Source organism: Piliocolobus tephrosceles, chromosome 14 (assembly GCF_002776525.5).
Source record: "Piliocolobus tephrosceles isolate RC106 chromosome 14, ASM277652v3, whole genome shotgun sequence".
NCBI classification, from domain to species: domain Eukaryota; kingdom Metazoa; phylum Chordata; class Mammalia; order Primates; family Cercopithecidae; genus Piliocolobus; species Piliocolobus tephrosceles.
The window spans coordinates 26,012,601-26,017,527 of record NC_045447.1 but is presented as its reverse complement, the minus strand read 5'-3'; positions in this window follow the sequence as shown (position 1 = coordinate 26,017,527).

Genomic DNA, 4,927 nt, shown 5'->3' with positions numbered 1-4,927 from the left:
ACCAGCAGATTTTCTGTCTAGTAAGGGACTGTTTTCTGGTTCCTCCTGTGTTATCACATGGCAGAAGGGGCAAGGACCCCTCAAACCTCTTTTATAAAGACATAAATTCTATTGATGAGGGCTCCACCATCATGATCTAATCACCTCCCAAAGAACCCACCTCCTAACACTATCATTTTGGGGTTAGGATTTCAACATATAAATTTTGGCAGGACATAAAAATTCATATCATAAACCAAAAGGCAGAAAGACAAATCCTGGAAATCTCAGTTCCAGGTGACAACATCTGTGATACAGGAAAGCATATGCAGCTGTGCCCATTAAAAGGAACAGATGCTAGAGACTCTAAAAAAATTCTAGAAAGAAGGGAATGTTGGAGACAGCATTGGAACATGAATAGTAGCTTTCCTGGGAACCAGTTGGGAAGGACATTCCAGACACATGAAGTCCACCTTACCTGGTGTTAAACAGCTGAGTGAACTCTGATAATTAGTCCATAGTGTTAGGTTTTGAAGGGAAGGCAAGGGTTAAAGAAAGACAGAGAGAGAGAGACAGAGAGTTGGCAGCTCTACAGCAAATGCAGGTTTTGTGTCCAGCACAAGACCTGTGGAGGTAGGGGACCTGTTTTATGCCACAGCCCAGCACCACTTACAGGCTGGAGTACTTATAGATATGGGCAAGAGGGATCTGGGAAATATGGCATGCTGCCCAGCAGGATATTGATAAGATGTTCCTGTGATCAGGCAGTTTGGCCCTTTTTCCAGTGGGATGTGATAGGATGTTCCTCGGACCTTTGCCCAGCAGGATATGAGAGGGACATTCCTTCAGTTGGGCCTTTCCCCAACAGGGTATGATAAGGACGTTCCTTGTGGTCAGATGGTTAGGCAGGATGTTTCTCACGGCCCAAACTCCATATCAAGTGGTATCAAGGGAACAGAACAGAGATCTAGAAATAGACCCTTCCCCCACATCCCCACATACACAACTGACATTTAACACTTGGTGTTGGAGGTATCAGTGGTGGGAAGAGATGTCATGTGAAGTTTGTGACAAGTCTCAGTGAAATGATCACAGCTCCTGGAGTGAAGCCAGCCCATCTGCAGTGGGGAATTGTATGCTTTTGTAAAATATATCCTGGCATGCTATTGCACCCTAGCAAAGATGGAATGTGTGACCATGGACACCAAATGACTACCCCATGAGAACTGTCTATTATGAGGTCAAATCGGTGAAACCCATCAAATAATCATCAGCAGGCTCGATAAAAATAAAAATCCATTGAAAGATGGAAATGGTACATTGAAGAACAGCAGACATAAGCAAGCACATGGCATCCACCACTGTTACATCAGCACTTCCTTATTAGCTCCTATCCACGACAGTATAAAGGGTTCTATAAAACCAGCTATAATTGGTTTGTTATATGAAGCCAAAATGATTGGCAGCTGCACTACAGCCTCACTCATGAATGGCTCTGAAAGACCACCCTCAAATTGTGACAAATCATCCCAATGCACAGTTTTAGGTGGTATATCTGATCATACACTTTGTGTGGAAAGAGAAGTGCCCAAAGCTAGACTATATAGAGTCTCATAAGCAGAGACAAGTGGCCCATCTCTCTGGTCAGGAAAGAAAAATGGTGAAATAGCAGAAACAAGAGCTGAATGTGGATTTGCATGTAGATGAACAAATGGGGGTGGACACAAAGTTTAAAGAACCTTTCATGTGTTGATACCCACCATAGAACATGTACTTTGGAAGGGTCATTAAACAATCAAGTAGACAAAATGACCCAGCCACTGGATTGTCAGCTGGACCCTGGCATCAGCAACCACAGTGCTGGTACAATGGACACAAAAATAAAGGAGCCACAGTGGCAGAGCAAAAAGTTATTCATGGGCCCCAATCCATTAGCTTCCACTTACCAAAGATGGCCAGCCTAATGGAGCTGCTGAAGATCTAATCTGCCCACAACAGAGAGGAACACTGAGCTCTTAATATGACATCACGCCTCAATAACACCAGTCAACCACTTGATTGCCAGTTGACTACATTTGATCCCTTCCACCATGAAAGGGGCAGTGGGTTGTTCTCACTAAAAGGAACATATATTCCAGGTGTTGGTTTGGTTTACCTTGCCTGCCCACATGAGGCATCAACAATTTCATCAAAGGACGTCCACCAGCATAGGATCTCATAAAACCTTGAATAAACCAGGGAACCTACTTCACAGCACAGGTGATACAGAAATAAACCCTCTATTTTGGGATCCACTGGTCATATCACATACTAGAGCACCCAGAAACTGCCAAGAGTGTTTGAGAAGCCTCCTGAAGACCCTTCTGGAGCTTGGAGGCAATATTCTATTAAGCTGGGGTGAAAACCTGAAGGGGGCCGGCCCCTCCACACCTGTGGATATTTCTCATCAGGTAGGATGAGAGACTGAGAAAAGAAATAAGACCCAGAGACAAAGTATAGAGAAAGAACAGTGGGCCCAGGGGACTGGCGCTCAGCATACAGAGGACCCGCACCAGCACGGGTCTCTGAGTTCCCTCAGTATTTATTGATTACTGTTTTCACTCTCTCGGCAAGGGGAATGCAGCAGGAGGACAGGGTGATAGTGGGGAGAAGGTCAGCAGGAAAACATGTGAGCAAAGGAATCTGTGTCACAAATAAGTTCAAGGGAAGGTACTGTGCCTTGATGTGCACGTTGGCCAGATTTATGCTTCTCTCCACCCAAACATCTCAGTGTAGCAAAGAGTAACAGAGCAGCATTGCCGCCAGCATATCTCGCCTCCAGCTATAGGGCGGTTTTCTCCTATCTCAGAATAGAATGAATGTATGATCGGGTTTTACACCGAGATATTCCATTCCCAGGGACATGCAGGAGACAGAGGCCTTCCTCTTATCTCAACTGCAAGAGGCCTTCCTCTTTTACTAATCCTCCGCAGCACAGACCCTTTACGGGTGTCAGGCTGGGGGACGGTCAGGTCTTTCCCTTCCCACGAGGCCATATCTCAGGCTGCCTCAGTAGGGGGAAACTTTGGACAATACCCAGGCTTTCTTGGGCAGCGGTCCCTGAGGCTTTCCACAGTGCATTGTGCCCCTGGTTAATCGAGAATGGAGAATGGCGATGACTTTTACCAAGCATACTGCCTGTAAACATATTGTTAACAAGGCACATCCTGCACAGCCCTAGATCCCTTAAACCTTGATTCCATACAGCACATGTTTCTGTGAGCACAGGGTCGGGGCTAAAGTTACAGATTAACAGCATTTCAAGGCAAAACAATTTTCTTAGTACAGATCAAAGTGGAGTTTCTTATGTCTTCCTTTTCTACATAGACACAGTAACAGTCTGATCTCTCTTTTCCCTTCAAAAACCTTCCTGCACAATGTATGCATTAACTTTATATGGTGGTATGCATCCACTGGGAAGAATGCATCAGTCCACTAACCAAGAGATGAAAGTGGGAGTGGAGCCTACTTACCATCACTGCCAATGCCAATTCTAATAAGAGGTACTACTCCCTAAAGGGGGTACATTTTCACCAGAGGACACATTTTTAGTCTCAGTAAATTATAAACTCTGGCTACTCCCTGGATACTTTGAACTCTTTGTGTTCAGGGACCAGGAGGAAAGAGGAGGAGTCACTCTCTGGGTACAGGTAAATAACACTGATATCAGTAGGAAATGGGTTGCTATCGCAACAATGTGGGCAGGGAAAAAAACATGTGAAGCCTAGTGATTATATTAGTATCTCCTGCCTAATTGTGATATGAATGCACTGGCCCAGCAGTTCTGGACTGAGAAGGGCATAATGACCAATGTCTCAGGTCAGCAGAGTTGATAGCTGAGAATGAATAATGAAGAAGGGAGATGCTGAGTTACCTATTGTGACCCTGAGATCAGTGTAGCAGCAGGGGCCATGGTTCATCCCACTAATCTCCCTTTTCTAATTCCTCCTCAGGTATAGAGGCATACCGAAGTCCTGGAGGAAGTACTTCTCAGATATATATGGATAATTATATCTGAGCCGAGCAAGGAATGGACTGTAATAGACACAGTTGCCCAGATTCTCCTTTAAGGAAGGACTTGTTGCCTAGATGAGAGGAGTGCCATGAGAAGACAACTTCTAGCTATCAGCTACTTCAGGGTGGGCCTCATCTACAGAGAGCTCCCCTATCTAAAGTCATGACCTTTGCAAGACAGCCTACATCTTGTGAATGAGCAAGGTGGAAGTATAAAGACTCAAGGCAGGACACTCAGCTGGGGGAAATATTTACTCCAGAGCTCCTCTCCAGGTTGGCAAGGTTTTGTTAGGCTTGCAATGATATTTCAACTTCTTCTTCTGCCCAATCCTCTTTTTCTCCTTTCCTTTCATGGGTGTTGATCTCTAATAAACATCTGATACCTCCAACTCTGTTATGATTTGGATATTGTTTGTCCCCACCAAAACTCATGGTGACATTTGATTCTCAATGTTGTGGTGTTGAGAGATGCAGGCTTTGGTGCTGTTCTCAAAGTGGTGAGTCCTCACTCTCATGAGATTGGATTAGGTCTCACAGCAATGAATTAGTTCCCACGAAAGTGGGTTGTTTTAAAGCCAGGACACCCCTCAGGGTTTCCCCCTTTCATGTATGCACTTCTCCTTTGACTTTCTCTGCCATGTTGTGACACGGCACAAAAGCACTTGCCAGAAGCCAGGCCCACGTCCTTCAACTGCTTAGCCGGCAGAACCGTGAGTTAAATAAACTTCTCTTTATAAGTTCTTTTCTTTCTATATACCCAGTCTCAGGCATTCTTTTACAGCAACACAAAAAGTAGTAAGACAAACTCCATTTCAACACCTGCCTCCAGGGAACTCAAACACAATTTTATTGTGGTCAGATAACATACTCTGTATGATTCCAATTATTTTAAATA